The 17,485-nt window shown below is 48.5% G+C and overlaps 1 pseudogene; it reads left to right on the top strand.

Annotated features, from left to right (window-relative positions):
* Nucleotides 1-17,485, top strand: part of LOC119943458 — a 31,668-nt pseudogene that overhangs the window by 7,640 nt on the left and 6,543 nt on the right.

Below are 17,485 nucleotides of genomic sequence, written 5' to 3' on the forward strand. Positions count from 1 at the left end.
TTTCCTCACCTATCAATGGGGATGACATGAGATGAGGAGGAGGCAGGAGAGGGCAGGGGACAGGGTGAGGATGAAGGGCGGGGGTGCCCATGATGGAGTGAGGGGCTGCATGGGTCACAGCAACATGGAGGTTTTTGAGAGGAGGGCATCGGACGGCTGGGAGACAGGTCAGCTTGGCAGGCAGCAATCGGAAAGTGGGTAACTGTATTTGGGCAGCGACTTGGGGAAGATAGGTTGGCCAAGAAGGAGGAGAGAGAACAACCCGCCTCTCTATGGGCAAAAAATGCCCCAAGGTCACATGAGATGAGATCTCTATAGTCCCATTCATGCGTACTGCTCTTTTTAGCTGGGCTCCTGAGCACCAGTAAAATCTCTCCATCAGTAGCAGCGTGGCCTAGTAGGAAGAGAAGCAGCATAGTCTAGTGGATAGAGCACAGGCCTGGGAGTCGGAAGGACCTGGCACAGGGGTAGATTCAAACTACCAGGTTGGTCACGGTACATGTCCCACATGGGGTTCACAGTGTCCAAATTACAGATGAGGTAACTAAGGCTCAGAAAAGGTAAGTGACTTCCCCATGGTCCCACAGCAGACCAGTGGCAGAGTTGGGACTAGAACCCAGGTCCTTCTGACTGCCAGGCCCGTGTTCCATCCACTAGGCCGGGCAGCTGCTTAGAATAGTGCTTGGCACACAGTAAGGGCTTAACATATACCATCAGTATTATTACTAGCTGGGCAGATAATATTAGTTACTATTACCGCCACCTCTGATTTTAGATTGTAAGCTCGTACACTAGACTGTGAGCTCATTATGGGCACAGAATGTGTCTGCTGAGTCTGTTGGATTGTACTTTCCCAAGTGGTTAGTACAGTACTCTGCACATAGAAAGTGTTCAATACATTCCATTGACTGACTGATCGACAGTACGATTTAAACACCTCCCCCACGACCTCGGAGAGGAGGATTCTGCACAGAATAACCTTTTGCCAGGCGACCCCTGGCTTGGGTGTTAGGCTTGGGTCGGATCAAGCCACTGGCAACAGTTCTTGCCCTCGGGGGGCCGGGTGGAGATTCACGGGGTAGAACCAGGACCTACTGGCAGGTGGCGCCCGAGGCTCGGGAAAGGCCAGCAAGGCTCAATCTCAGCCAATTCCTCCAGAATCCAACAAGGATCGATCAACCGATCCATTCATCAATCGTATTCATTGAACGCTTCCAGTGTGCACAACACTGTGCTAAGCGCTTGGGAGAGTACACTACAACAGAGTTGGTCAATACGTTCCCTGCCCATAACCTACTTACGGTCAGTCCGTCAGTCCATGGTATTTATTGAGAACTTACTGAGTGCTGAGCACTGTCCTAAGCTCTCGGGAGAGTACACTATACCTGAATCGGTAGACATGTTCCCTGCCCACAATTAGCTTGCAGTCTAGAGAGGGAGTCAGTCAGTCAACTGGATTGATTGAGCGCTTCTCCCCCTTCTAGACTGTGAGCCCACTGTTGGGTAGGGACTGTCTCTATATGTTGCCAACTTGTACTTCCCAAGCGCTTAGTACAGTACTCTGCACACAGTAAGCGCTCAATAAATACGATTGATTGATTGATTACTGTGCAGAACATTGTACTAAACTCTAGGGAGAGGACGAGTTAGTAGACACATTCCCTGCCCATAGGGAGCTTACAGTCTAGAGGGGGAGACAGACATTAAAGTAAATTACAGATATACACATAATCAATCAATCCATCAATGGAATTCATTGAGCGCTTACCCTGTGCTGAGCACCACACTAAGCCCTCGGGAGCGGACCATACGACAGAATCAGCAGATAAATTCCCCGCCCAAGGTGCCTCCAGTCTAGAGGGGGAGATGGAAATCAATGTAAATAAATAATTACTAATATTCAATTTTTAAAAGTGTAGTGGGGCTGAGGGTGGGGCGGCGCAAATAAAGTCCTCTAGACTGTAAGCTGGATCTCGAATTTCTGAATCGTGGTTTTGCCCGAATCTCAACTTGCTACTCCAAATCGATGAATCAAAGCTTGAGGAGCCAAAGACAGGGTGATGGCAAATGAGTCTCTCTCCTTCCTCCTCCCCACTGGGGTTTTGGGAATCAAAAAGTCTGGCTTGTCAGGACGATGCTGGTTTAGAAATGCCCAGATGCGGAGAGTGTCATTCCAAATGGAGTCGCCAAGGGCCTGAGAGTCAAAAGGACCTGGGTTCTAATCCTGGCACTGCCACTTGTCTGCTGCCGTTTGACACTGGGCAAGTCACTTCACTTCTCTGGCCCTCACTTCCCTCATCTGGAAAATGGGGATGAAGACTGTGAGCCCCATGGGGGACGGGGACTGTGTCCAACCTGATTAGCTTGGATCTACCCCAAAGCTTAGTACAGTGCCTGGCATAGTAAGCGATCAGCTTTGGATCTATCTCAGTAACTAGTACAGTGCCTGGGCTCAGAGCAAGTTGGTGTCCTCCTCGACTCCGCTCTCACGTTCACCCCTCACATCCAATCCGTCACCAAAAGCTGCCAGTCTCACCTCCGCAACATCGCCAAGATCCGCCCTTCCCTCTCCATCCAAACCGCTACCTTGCCGGTTCAATCTCTCATCTTATCCCGACTGGATTACTGCATCAGCCCCCTCTCTGATCTCCCATCCTCCTGTCTCTCCCCACTTCAGTCTGTAATTCACGCTGCTGCCAGGATCATCTTTGTAGTAAGCGCTTAACAAGTACCATCATGATGACTGCATGTAGAGCTCTGTACTAAGCACCTGGGAGGGGACAATAGAACAGAATTGGTAGAGATGTTCCCGGGCACCAGATCGTATGGCTCCGGGGGTCCCTGTCCCCCAGGCCATCCCACCATTCCAAGTAACTGGGACTCTGAGCAGCCACTGCTGTGTGGGGAAAAGCTTCTGCCCTTGTTGCGCTCTCCTCCCCGCTTCTTGCTCCAGATCAAAAGTCCGTGGGAGTCTCAGGGCGAACAGAATTATGCCACCCCTGCTCTGCCTGCAGGAATGGACGCGCCCTCAAGTCACTGGCACTCCCCGGCTCCAGCGTGTCCCCGGCCCCTGCCTCTCTATCCTCCACTGGTAGGGAAGAGGGCGTTTTCCTTTGGGGCGAGGGGTTGGAGGGAACAGAGCGGGTGGAGCTGATCCGCTCACTCTTGCTCAAGGAGGGCTTGGAGAGAGTTGGAGGAGGCAGCACAGCCTAGCCGATACAGCCTGGGCCTGGGAGTTGGAAAGAGCTGGATTCTAATGCCAACATTGCCACTTAGGGAACCTTGGGCAAGTCACTTCCATTTTTTGAATGGTATCTGTTAAAGCGCTTATCATGTACCAGGCACTATACTAAATGCTGGGGTAGATGCACCATTGTCAGGTTGGACACAGACCACTGTCCCACATGGGGCTCACAGTCTTCATCCCCATTTTCCAGATGAGGGAACTAAGGCCCAGAGAAGTAAACTGACCCACCCAAGCTCACGGAGCGGACAAGTGGCAAAGTTAGGATTGGAATCCAGGTCCTGCTGATTCCCAGGCTCGTGCTCTATTCACTAAGCCAAACTGCTTCACTTCCTTTGCCTAGAAAATGGGGATTAAGACTGTGAAACCCATGTGGGACAGGGACTGTGTCCAACCCGATTTACTTGTATCCACCCCAATGCTTGGTACACTGCCTGGCACATAGGAAGCACTTAACAAATGCCATTATTATTATTATTAGATAATAATAATAATAATAATAATAATAATAATAATAATAATAATAATAATAATAATAATAATGGAGAACCCATACAGCCCCAGACAGATACATCCTCATGACGTACTGGAGCGTGAGAACAGGAGGGCCTGGAATCCCCTCCCTTTTGATAGCTGAAAGACTATTACTCTCCCCACCTTCTCAGCCTTATTGATGGCACATCTCCATATCCAAGAGGCCTTCCCTCACTAAGCCCTCATTTCCTCCTCTCCCACTCCCTTCTGGGGCACCCTGACCTGTTCCCTTTATTCACCACCCCCACCCCCAGTCCCACAGCGCTTATGTACATAGCTCTAATTTTATTTATTTCTATGAATGTCCGTCTCCTTCTCCAGACTGTCAGCGCACTGTGGGAAGGGAACGTGTCTGTTATATTGTTATATTGTACTCTCCCAAGCACTTAGTACCGTGCCCTGCACATAGTAAGGACTCAATAGATAGGATTGATTGATCGATTATCACAGTGAAGAAATGTGTCCACTAATGCATTCGAGGCTTAAGCCCAAAGGCCTTTCTATCACAAAATTTTGCTATTTTGCTATTAGTGTTATTTGGCCTTAAGTCCCAAAGCCTTCCTAATGCAAAATCTTGAAATTCCGTTATTAGGGTTAGTTAGTTCTTAGGTCCCAAAGCCTTCTTAACACAATATCTTGTTATTAGTCAAAAGAGGACGGGCCTGGGAGCCAGAGGACCTGGGTTCTGACCCCGGCTCCTCCACTTGTCTTCTGTGGGACCTTGGGCGAGCCACCTCACTTCTCGGGGCCTCAGTTCCCTCATCACCAAAATGGGGATTCAAAACCCGTTCTCCCTCAATCAATCCATCGGTCATATTTATTGAGCGCCGACTGCATGCAGAGCACTGTACTAAGCGCTTGGGAGAATACAGTATAACAAACACATTCACCGCCCACAACGCCTACATAGAAGGTGAGCTCCATGTGGATCCCGATGATCTTGGTTCTACCCCAGTGCTTAGTTCAGGTAGGCGGTAGGTGACCTTGGGCAAGTCATTTCACTTCTCTGGGCCTCAGTTCCCTCATCCGTGAAATGGCGATGAAGACAGTGGCCCCTAGATGGGACAGGGACTGAGTCTAATGTGATTAGCTGGTTTCTACCCCAGCGATTAGTACAGTGCCTGGCACAGGGTAAGCACAAAAAATTCCTACAGGTAACAGTGCCTGACCAGGTGTGCTGAAATCCCGGACAGGTGGGCCGAACACATTCGACACAGTTCTCGGCTGCCCGTCGACGGTCTATACGTGGCGAGGCCTAGTAGATAGAGCCCGGGCTTGGGAGTCAGAAGGAAATTTGTTCTCTTCAGAACCGGCTCGGTGCTGCCACTTGTCAGCTGTGTGTCCTTGGGCAAGTCGCTTCACTTCTCAGAGACCTCATCTGTAAAATGGGGATTAAGATTGTGAGCCCCATGTGGGAAAGGGACTGTGTCAAACCTGATTATCTTGTATCGACCCCAGAGCGCAGAACACTGCCTCACACAAAGTAAACACTTAACAAATACCATTTTTTTAAAAAGCCAATGAAAAAGTCTCTCAGCAGTTCCTCTTCTCCCTCCATCCCTTTAACTTGTTTGGGTCCCTTGAGGTTCTCTTTTGAAACCCTTTCTATCTTACTGTACACTCACTCCCTCGGGAAGCTCATTCAATTCCATGGCTTTAATCATCGCTGTTCCGGGTGAGAGTTTTGGAAAATGCCCTGGGCGGTAGAGAGACCAGAGGCAGAGAGGCCAGTGAGGAGAAAGATAGGGTAGTCAAGCCAGGAAGGGACAATATTCACGGGACTCGGTGGGCTGTCAGGAGATGGATTTTGTAAAATGCCTCGGGCTTCTTGGTAGAGAGCCACAGAACGCAGCCAAACCTTGAATGCCCATATTGTTGGCCAGAAGCAGCACGGCTCAGTGGATAGAACCCGGGTCTGAGAGTCAGAAGGACCTGGATTCTAATCCCTGCTCTGCCACTTGCCTGCTGGGGAAACTTTGGGCAAATCCCTTCACTTCTCTAGGTTTTAATTCCATCTCCTGGAAAATGGGGCTTAAGGCTGTGTGGGACGTGGCCTGTGTCCAACCTGATTAGCTTGTATCTACCCCAGCGCTTAGTGCAGTGCCTGGCACATGAGCACTTAACAAATGCCATAAAAAAAAGACAAGGGTATCCACAATTTTGTAAGCTCACTGTTGATAGGAAATGTATCCATTTGTTGTTGTTTTGTAGTATCCCAAGTGTTTAGTGCGGTACTGTGCACCCAGTAAGTGCCCAATAAATACAATTGAATGAATGACTTAATGAACATCAATGGATAAGCCCATTTGGTCCTATTCCTTCTCCTGTGCCTCCTAAAATCTTTCTAGTCAATGGAAACATGGACTAATTTGAATATCCCCACCTCTCCCTGCCTGAGTGCACTTTATCATAATAATAATAATAATGGCATTTATTAAGCGCTTACTATGTGTAAAGCACTGTTCTATGTGCTGGGGGGATACAAGGTGATCAGGTTGCCCCACAGGGGGCTCACAGTCGATCCCCATTTTACAGATGAGGTAACCGAGGCACAGAGAAGTTAAGTGACTTCCCCAAGGTTACACAGCTGGCAATTGGTGGAGCCAGGATTTGAACCCATGACCACTGACTCCAAAGCCCGTGCTCTTTCCATTGAGTCACGCTGCTTCTCTTATCTTTCGAGAGATCCTGCCACCTTAGTACAAAAGCTCCTCAAAGACCAAGAGGTGTCTTTTAAAAAAAAGATCAGGTTTTTTTTTATGTTCCCAGCCACCTAGTAGAATGCTCTCTCTGCATAAAGCAGGCATTCAATCAGTGCTGCTGGGGATGATGATGGGATAAACCCCAATTTTCTTAATCTCTAGCTCCCTTCTGCATGGCTCCAACTTGCTTCCTTTACTTTTCCCTGCCCCCCACCCACTCCTATAGTAGTTATGCAGATATTTGTATTGATGTCTGCCTCCCACCCTCTAGACTTTGTGCTCATTGTGGGCAGGGATTGTCACTGTTTATTGCTGTATTGTTTCTTCCCAAGCACTTAGTACAAGCGCTCCTTACCTTCCCTCCCAAACCCTGTCCTCTCCCGGAGTTTCCCATCACTGTAGAGGGCACAACCATCCTTGGGCATCATCCTTGATTCCGCCCTCTCATTCACCCCACATGGCCAATCTGTCACCAAATCCTATCCGTCTCACCTTCACAACAACGCCAGGATCTGCCCTGTCCATCCAAACCGCTACCACATTAGTACAGTCACTCACTCTATCCCACCAAGATTACTGCATCAGCCTCCTTTCTGACCCCCCAACCTCCTGCCTCTCCCCACTTCAGTCCGTACTTCACTCCACTGCCTGGATTATCTTTCTTACAGAAATGTTCAGGACACGGCATCTACCTCCTCAAAAATCTCCAGTGGTTGCCTATCAACCTCTAGATCGAACAAAAACTCCTCACTATTGCCTTCAAAGCTCTATCCCCTTGCCCCTTCTTAGCCTCACTTCCCTTCTCTCCTTCTGCAGCCCAGCCTGCACACTCCATTCCTCTGGTGCTAACCTTCTCACTGTGCCTCCATCTCACCTGTCACGCACCGCGACCCCTGGCCCACGTCCTACCTCCGGTCTGGAATGCCCTCCCTCCTCAAATCTGCCAAACAATCACTCTTCCCCCGTTCAAAACCCTGCTGAAGGCTCACCTCCTCCAAGAGGCCTTCCCAAACTAAGCCCCCTTCTCCTTGGCTCCCCCTCCCTTCCAAGTCACCGAGTAGCTCCCTTTGCTCTTCCCCCTTGCCCCCGGCCCCACAGCACTTATGCATATATGTATGAGTCTCTCCCTTTGCTCTTCCCCCTTGCCCCCCCCCACCCCACAGCACTTATGCATACATGTATGAGTCTATAATTCTATTTATTTATATGGCTGCCTCTTTACTTGTTCTGATGTCTGGCTCTCCATCTGTTGTTGCAGGGATTGTCTCTATTGCTGTATTGTCATTTCCAAGAGCTTAGTACAGTGCTCTGCACACAGTAAGCACTTCATAAATAGGATTGAATCAGTGAATGAATGAATCATTCAATCAAAGGCATTTAATGAGTGATTACTGTGCATGTAGGGCACTGGACTAAGAGCTTGGGAAAGTACAGTACAGCAGAGTTGGTAGACATATTCCCAGGTCCACCGGGAGTGTACAGTCTGCAGACAAGAGAATAACAAACACTTTGCGATATTTACTGGTGAGTACATGGCACTATTCTCAATATTTCAAACAGGAGAAGGAGCGTGGCCAAGTGGACTGTAGCACAGGCCTGGGAGTCAGAAGGGCCTGAGTTGTAATCCTGGCTCTACAGCTTAAGCAAGTCACTTCACTTCTCTGGGCCTCACTGACCTCATCTGTAAAATGGGGATGAAGACTGTGAGCCCCATGTGGGACAGGGACTGTGTCCCATCTGAATGACTTGTATCTATCCCAGTCCTCAGTACAGTGCCTGGCACATAGTAGATACTTAATGAATTCCATTGAAAAAAAAAAGTAAGAAAATGGTTTGGATGCAGGCAGCCAGAAGGAGACCGATGAGCTCCCAGGTGACAGAGATAAAAATGGAGGTAAAACAATCCTCTCTCTACAGTTCTTATCTTCCAGTATAATTACTACAGTATCCCATTTGATTGGCAGTGTCGTAAACACCACAAGATTGAGAATACATAGGTGCAGATAGGATCAGCGATCTTGTATTCTGGCTAAAAGGAAACAAAAGTTTCTTGATTTTTTAATGGTACAGAAACAGAATTTTGGGCCAAGACAAACACTTAAAAGACACAAAGTAGGAATATAAAATTTCCTCCCCATTATCTCCAGGGAGCTGTAATTAAGGGAATATATCTATACTGAGTTGGATATATCCTTACCCAAATCAGCCCGGAGGGAACTTTGAGAGGTCATCTAGGATACTGCACTGCCTCCAGGCAGGGCTACTTTTAAACCATCCCAGGACAAACAACATCAAACCCTTCTTTAAAACATCTCTAAAGGCTCTTCCATTGATTTCTTTGCTGATGCTTCAGTAATTATTGTGGCATTTGTTTAGCCCTTACTATGTGCCAGGCTCTGCACTAAGAGCTGGGGTAGCTAAAAGCTAATCCAGTTGGACAGAGTCCCCGTCCCATGTGGGACTCCCAATCTTAATCCCCATTTTCCAGATGAGATCACAGAGGACCCAGAGAGATGAAGAGACGTGCCCAAGGTCACACCGTGGACAGGTGGTGGAGCCGGGATCGGAATCCAGTTCCTTTGAGTCCCAAGCCCGTGTACTTTCCGCTGGGCCATGCGTTTCAATGGGTCTCCACCCAGCCAAAAATCTTCCCTATGGCTTCAATTTAGAACAGTGCTTGACACATAGGAAGTGCTGAACAAATACCACAATTATTAATTTTTATCATTTTCTATCAAATTCTATTTTCTATCAAATATCCCTGATAATTGTTGGGGTTTTTTGGTTTCTTTTTGTTTCTAATAATATTTTTTAAGCACTTACTATGTGTCAAGCACTGTTCTAAGTACTGGAGTTATCAAGTCGGATACAATCCTTGTCCCACATGGGGTTCAAAGTCTAAGTAGGAGGGAATAGGGTTTAATCCCCATTTTACAGCTGAGGAAACTGAGGCCCAGAGAAGTGAAGTGACTTGTCCAAGGTCACACAGCAGGCGACCGGCAGAGCTGGGTTTAGGACACAGTACTCTGAATCCTAGGCCCTTACTCAATCCACTAGGCCACACTGCTCCACAACATTGGATGAGATGATTATCAGATTTCAAGAACAACTGATGACCATCACTCATAATATTCCTTCACACCCTTGGGTTCCATGATTAAAGCCTCTCATATTCTCCAAGCAACGAAACCCCAGTTTTTAATCTTTCCTCTGAGTTATTTTAAGCAGTTCTATCTTTCTCTTTCGGTTCCTCTAAATTCTGCATGCCGCACCTCAGATTTGGGGTTCCTCAGAGAACTATGTTCCCAGAGAAAGGTCTGATCGATGCCGATTACAAAGGGGGAAGGAACATAGGCAGGAGAAGAGGCATGGCCTAGTCGATAGAGCTTGGGCCTGGGAGCCAGAAGGACCTGGATTCTAAACCTTGCTCCACTGCTGGATGACCTTAGGCAAATCACTTCACTTCTCTAGGCCTCAATGTCCTCATCTGTAAAATGAGGATTAAAACTGTGAACTGTGGAAGCACAATAGTCAAGGTCCTGCTTTGGTCCACCTTTCTCTCTGACCTTTCCCTCTGCCTAGACCTGCTTCACCAAGCTGGATGTGGCTGATAGGTTGATTGACTCCAGGCTTGGTGACTTGATTCAATCAAGTCAAGCCCAGTAGTTTGATTAACTCAAACTGCCTGGTTACTTGATTAACTCAAAGCCAAGCCCAATCATTTGATTGACTCAAACAACTTCATTTCATGATTTACTCAAACGGAGGAGCCAAGTTGGAACTGAGTCAAGCACATTACACTGCTAGATAAGGGAACTGAGGCAGGTTGGCTTAGTGGATAGAGCAGGAGCCTGGGAGTCAGAAGGACATGGGTTCCAATTCCCGCTTTGCCACTTGTCTGCTGTGTGAGAGTGGGCGAGGACCTAATAATAATAATAATAATGGTATTTGTTAAGCACTTACTAGGTGCCAAGCACTGTTCTAAGCACTGGAGGGCTGTTCTAAGTGATGGGCTTCAGTTCCCTCATCTGGAAAACAGAGATGAAGACTGTGAGCTCCTTATGGAACAGGGGGCTGTGTCACTCATTCATTCAGTCGTATTTATTGAGCGCTTACTGTGTGCAGAGCACTGTACTACTACTACTAATAATGATGGCTTCTGTTAAGCACTTACTACGTGCCAAGCACTGTTCTAAGCATTGGAGAGGATATAAGGTAATCAGGTTATCCCACATGGGGCTCACTGTCTTAATCCTCATTTTACAGATGAGGTCACTGAGGCACAGAGAAGTGAAGTGACTTGCCCAAAGTCACACAGCTGACAATTGGTGGAGCCGGGATTTGAACCCATGACCTCTGACTCCAAAGCCCGGGCTCTTTTCACTGAGCCACAATGCTTCACTGCCTGTGTGCAGAGCAAAGGGAGCGAGTCAGGGGTGACACGGAGGGGAGGGGGAGCAAAGGAAAAGGAGGGTTTAGTCTGGGAAGGAGGTGTGCCTTGAGTAGGGCTTTGAAGGGGGGGACGTTTGATTGTTTGGGGGATTTGAAGTGGGAGGGCATTCCAGGCCAAAGGCAGGACATGGGCCAGGGGTCGACGGCCGGACAGGAGAGAATGAGGCACAGTGAGGAGATTGGCACCAGAGGGGCAGAGTGTGTGGGCTGGGATGTAGAAGGAGGGAACAGAGGTGAAGTAAGAAGGGGCAAGGGGATGGAGAGCTTTGAAACCAGCAAGTGAGGAGTTTTTGCTTGATGCAAAGGTTTATAAGCAACCACTGGAGATTTTTGAGGAGCGGGGTGATATGCCCTGAAACGTTTCTGTAGAAAGGTAATCCGGGCAGCAGAGTGAAGTATAGACTGTCGTGGGGAGAGTCAGGAGGTTCTGTTTATTATTATACACTGTTTATTATACTATATTCTCCAAAGCGCTTAGTACAGTGCTCTGCACACAGTAATTGCTCAGTAAATATGATTGGCAGACTGGTTAACCAATACCCCTTTTAAAAAAGCCATATTTTTATTTTGAGAAGCAGCGTAGGTCAGTGGAAAGAGCACGGGCTTTGGACACAGAGGTCATGGGTTCCAATCCCGGCTCCGCCAACTGTCACCTGTGTGACTTTGCACAAGTCACTTCTCTGTGCCTCAGTTACCTCATCTGGAAAATGGGGATTAAAACTGTGAGCCCCTCGTGGGACAACCTGATCACCTTGTAACCTTCCCAGTGCTTAGAACAGTGCTTTGCACATAGTAAGCACTTAACAAATACCATCATCATTATTATTATATTTTTTAATTCTCTGACAATATCAAATTGGACTACCGGATTATACCACCAACTGGGACTGGGAGGGGCCTTACTCTTATTTTTAATAACAATAACAATTGCTGTATTTATTGAGTGCTTACTGTGTACAAAGCACTGTACTAAGCACTTGGGTCAGTACTATATAGCACCAAATACATTCCCTGCCCAGAATGACCTCACAGTCTAGAGGGGGAGACTGACATTAATACAAATGACTAAAAGGAGAAATAAATAAATAAATTACAGATATATACAGATATAAACATATGTGCCATGGGGGAGGGAAAGAGAATGTATGAAGGAGCAAGCATGAGAAGGGCAGAAGGGAGTGAGAGAAGAAGAGAGGAGGGCTAGGTCAGGGAAGGCTTCCTGGAGGAATTGTGCCTTCAATAAGGCTTTGAAGTGGGGGAGAGCAATTCTCTGTCTGATATGAGGAGGGAGGGCAGCCCAGACCAGAGGGAGGATGCAGGCGAGAGGTCGGCGGTGAGACAGAAGAGATCTAGGTACAGTGAGAAAGGTGAGCAACGGAGGAGCGAAGCCTGCAGGGCTGGGTTGTAGTAGGAGAGCAGTGAGATGAGGTAGGAAGGGGCAAGGTGTTTAAGTGCTTTAAAGCCAATGGTGAGGAGGTTTTGCTATAGACACAGGAAAGCTTGACCCTTCTATAGAATTAAGGGCCCTGGGTCTTCTCAGTCCCAATCAAGTAAGAGAAAACAAGCCTCCTGCACAGCACCCCAGCTCCTGTTCTCCCTTGAGTGGTAGCCACCTCAACACTCTTCTTCCCCTCTACTATTCACATACACACAAACACACAGACTCCCTTTGGGGTAGCAATTCAGGCCAATCAGTAATGGGGTAAATTTGGGAGTTGAATGTGCCCACAATGTAAGAGGTCGAGGAGAAGCACTGAGCAGCTGCTATGGAGAGATTCTCCTGGCCCCAGGAACCAGAACCATCTTCTGTTCTGTGAGCGGCAGCCTGTCCCTGGTGGCACTAATTGTTATTCTGGTAGACTGTGCCTCTCTCTCACCCCATGGTGACAACAGGCTTGTTCAGGGTGGCTGCGCTGGGTGGCGGCATATTATAGTATAGCATGGTGCAGCAGGAGGCTTGTTCTAGGGCAAGGCTTCTCTGCTACAGCCCCATGTGGCTTCTAGGCATTGTTCTGTGAAGCTGTGCCTCTATCACCCCGTCTCGTCGCTTCAGACGCTGGTCTGGGAGGCTGTCCTACTCTGTCGCCTGATGGCGGTACAAGGGCATGGTTCTGTGAGGCTGAGACTCTCCATCACCTGGGTGGGGACCGTCTCTATATTTTGCCAATTTGTACTTCCCAAGCACTTAGTACAGCGCTCTGCACACAGTAAGCGCTCAATAAATATGATTGAAGGAAAGAATGAATCACCTTCCGGTGGCACTGTTTTGTTTTTTTCCATGGTGTTTGTGAAGCACATACTGTGTCCCAGGCACTGAACTAAGCACTGGAATAGAGATAAGATCATCGGGTTGGACACAGTCCGGGTCCTACATCCTGTTGGTCTCACCTTCATAACATCGCCAAAAATTGCCCTTTCCTCTCTCTTCAAACCTCTACCACGTTAGTATACTATCCAGCCTGGATAATTGTATCGGTCTCCTTTCTGACATCCCAACCTCTTGCCTCCCCCTACTCCAGTCCATACTTCGCTCCGCTGCCCGGATTATCTTTCTACAGAAATGCTCAGGGAATGCCACACCCCTCCCCCAAAATCTCTAGTGGCTGCCTATCCAAACAAAAACTCCTCACCATTGGATTTAAAGCTTTCCATCACCTTGCCCCCTCCCACCTCACCTCCTTTCTCTCCTCTCCATCTCAGCCCACACACTTCACTTCTCTGGTGCTACCTTTTCACTGTGCCTCGTTCTCACCCGTCTCACCGCTGACCTCTGGTCAACGTCCTACCACTGGTCCTGGAACGCCTTCCCTCCTCAAATCTGCCAGACAATTGCCCTCTCCACCTTCAGAGCTTTACTGAAGGCACATGTCTTCCAAATGGCCTTCCCTGACTAAGCCCCTCTTTCCCTCAGCTCTCACTCCCTACCGTGTCACCCTGACTCACTCCCTTTGCTCTTTCCACCTCTCCCTGCCCCAAAGCACTCATGTATAAATCTGCAATTTGATTTGTATTTAGTGATGTCTGTTTACTTGTCTTGATATCTTTCTCCCCCACCCCACCCCCCCATCACTCCCAGAGTGTGAGATCATTGTGGACAGGGATTGTTTCTCTTTATCGCTGTACTGCACTTTCCCAAGCGCTTAGTACAGTGCTCTTCACACAGGAAGCACTAAATGAATACGACTGAATGAATGAGAGCGGATCGGTAGTGGCAGGTCTGCCGCCGGCCTCCTGGGAGATCCAGGACAAGGGTCTGTGTCTTTCCGGGCCCAGAATCCACCACGGTCCATCCTCTCTCAGAGTCGGTCTGAGAGTGGGAGGCTTTGGGAAGGACACGGCCGAATCCATCAATCAATCAGAGGTCTCGAACTAGTGGCTGCCTCCTGTGGCGCTGCTGTACCGTGCACTGGGGAGCATGCAATGATAATAACGATAATAACAATAATAATAATGATGATGATAATAATTATGGTATTTGTTAAGTGCTTGCTATGAGCCAGGCACTGTACTAAGCGCTGGGGTGGATACAAGCAAATTGGGTTGGACGAAGTCCCTATCTCACATGAGGCTCACAGTCTTGATCACCATTTTATAGAGGAGAGAACTGAGGCACAGAGAAATTAAGTGACTTGCCCAAGAACACACAGCAGACAAGTGGCGGAGCCAGGATTGGCACCCATGAACTTCTGAACATATCCACCCCACTGTCTACCCCACAGAAGTTATGCACATATCTATAAATGACTCATTCATTCAAACTCACATGTCTCCCGAGTGACTGAACAGAAGAATGAGGAGAAGACCCCACAGCCTTTTTTTTCTCCATAAGCACTTATTACATGCCAGGCACCGTACCAAGCGTGGGGCTAGAGACAAATTAATCAGATTAGATACAGGCTCTGGCCCACATGGGAATCACAGCTGTAATCCCCATTTCACAGAAGAGGTAGCTGAGGCACAGAAGAGTGAAGTGACTGGCCCTAGGTCATACAGCAGATAAGTGGTGAAGATGAGATTAGAACCCAGGTCCTCTGACTCCCAAGCCTGGGCTCTTTCCACAGGACCACGCTGCTTCTCTGCATCTTTTATCTACCCCAGAGCTTACTAGGATGCTTGGCACATAGTAAGTACTTAAATATTATAAGTAGTTACTATACTATTCTGTACGGAGTAAGACTCAAATAAGAAATAAGAAATACCATTAAAATAATCATTAAAATTAAAAAATAAAAAAGTCAAGTGGCAAGAGAAATGAAAACAGGATCCATGCTGATCAATCCCACAGATTGGCCAAATCTAACCTCCAGGATAATAATAATAACTATGGTCTTTGCTAAGTGCTTATTATCTGCCAGACACTATACTAACTGCTGGGTAAACACAGGATAATTGGGTTGAACACAGTCCCTGTCCCACACTGGACTCACAGTCTTAATCCCCATTTTCAAATAAGGAAACTGAGGCACAGATATTAATGGAGAAGGGAAGGTCAGGGGCGTAAGATGTCCCGGATGGGTTACTGAGGGAGAGTCAAGGATGAGGAGGGCAGAGACTCAAGGGTTGGATGGTCACACTGCCAGGCCAGTGGCAGTGTGACCATTTGGTTTGGGGTTACCGTTCAATTTTTTGCCAGGACAGAAGACCGACTACCAGTGGCCTGAAGGGGCTTCTGCCCTGCACCCCCACCAACAGGGCCAAGCCCCTGGCTGAGCAGAGTTAGTTAGTCAGTCAGCAAATCCTGTTTACTGTGCGCTTACTGTGTGCAGAGCACGGTACGAAGCACATGGGAGAGTACAATATAACATGATAACAGATGCATTCCCTGACCACGGTGAGCTTATGGTCTAGAGAAGGAGCCAGCAGTGATATAAAGAAATGCATTACAGATATGGACACAACTGCTGGTGTGTGGGGGGTGGGGGGGAGTTGGGGGAGACACATGAAAGGAGCAAGTTATGGCAATGCAGGAAGGAGTGGGAGAAGAGGAAAGGAGGGCTTAGCCAGGGAAGGCCTCTTGGAGGAGATGTGACTTCAGTGAGGTTTGGAAGGGGAATAGAGTCTTTGTCCGTCGGGTATGAGGAGGAAGGGCCTTCCAGGCCAGAGGCAGGAGGTGGGTGAGAGATGGGTAGCGAGATGGACTAGTTGGAGATATAGTGAGAGGGTTGGCATTAGAGAGGTGAAGGGTGTGGGCTGGATTGTAGTAGGAATGTAACAAGGTGGGGTAGGAGGGTGCAAGGGGCTCGAGTGCTCTAACACCCATGGGGAGGAGTTTCTGTTTGAGGCGGAGGTGGATGGGCAACCACTGGAGTCTCTTGAGGAGTGGGGAAACACGTCCCGGATGTTTCTGTAGAAAAATGATGCGGGCGGCAGCGTGAAGTATGGACCGGAGTGAGGAGAGAAATAAGGATGTGCAGACAGTGGTGCGGGAGCAGGAAGGTTTGATCCATCTATAGAATTGGCAGTCTCGTGTCTTCTCTGTCCTACAGTCAGGTCAGACAAAACCAGTTCCCTGCTCAGAGTCCCAGTCCCCATTTCCAGTACCAGCCCCATTCTCTCGTTCTCTAGAGATGAGCTTTTAAGGATGTAAATTCATAAACAAACATTTTCACCAGCCATAAGCAACACCTTCCCTTAGAGATGGTAGCCTAGCTCCTGGCTCCATCTCTTCCCAGGACTAGAACTGGGAAATCCACCACTCTGTATCCACGCTGTGGTCATGGTGAGGGTCTCCACTCCCACAGGAGCTACCACTATTAGGCACGGAGGGGGTCCTCACCTGCGGACAGGGATGCGCAGGGCCCTCGGTCTGCTCGATTGGCCAACTAAAGTCAGGTCCCTGAACAGAGTCCAAAGTTCCTGAGTCCAGAACCAGCCTCCTTGATGACAGTGGCAACTCCTTTTTCATTACTCAATCAAAAAATAAACCTGTCTTTCACACACGCATATGTGTGCACGCACACACTTATGCACGTGAACACACACACACACACACACACACACACACACACACACACACACAAACAACCACCACCTTTCCTTTGATTGGGACTGACCTACTAGTCTTTCAATGGTGGGGTGCATTTGAGAATTGACCTGACTGCCCAAATTCAGGGGAACAGTCCTCAGGGCCGGGCAGCTGTGATGAGCTGCACCTGCAGAAGGAGCAACAGCCAGTTGGGTTCTCCCCTTGGTCATCCGGCCCCGACCTGCACGTTGCTGGAGGAGGAGGCCCGTGGGGGTTTTCCTCCCAGACCTTAGAGCCAACTGGGCTCACAACGAGGGGATCTTGGGACACACCATCAAAGCCCCCTCTGAGGATGGGGGGAAGAGGATTCCTTGGCCTCATGGGAATGAAGCGGTCCTGGAGCTTCTCCACTGGCCCCAGTCGATGGACACGCAGAACTGGGGAACCTGGATTAGTGATGCTGAGGGTCCACGTTCCCCCATCCTGCCTTCTGTCAACAGATGAGGACCACATCTGCTGCCAGGATATAACAGTATTCACAGCTGGAGAGGGAGTATACAGGCTTGGCAGAAAACTTACTTGCTTTAA

The sequence above is a fragment of the Tachyglossus aculeatus genome, chromosome 22, assembly GCF_015852505.1.
Source record: "Tachyglossus aculeatus isolate mTacAcu1 chromosome 22, mTacAcu1.pri, whole genome shotgun sequence".
Classification (NCBI taxonomy): Eukaryota; Metazoa; Chordata; class Mammalia; order Monotremata; family Tachyglossidae; genus Tachyglossus; species Tachyglossus aculeatus.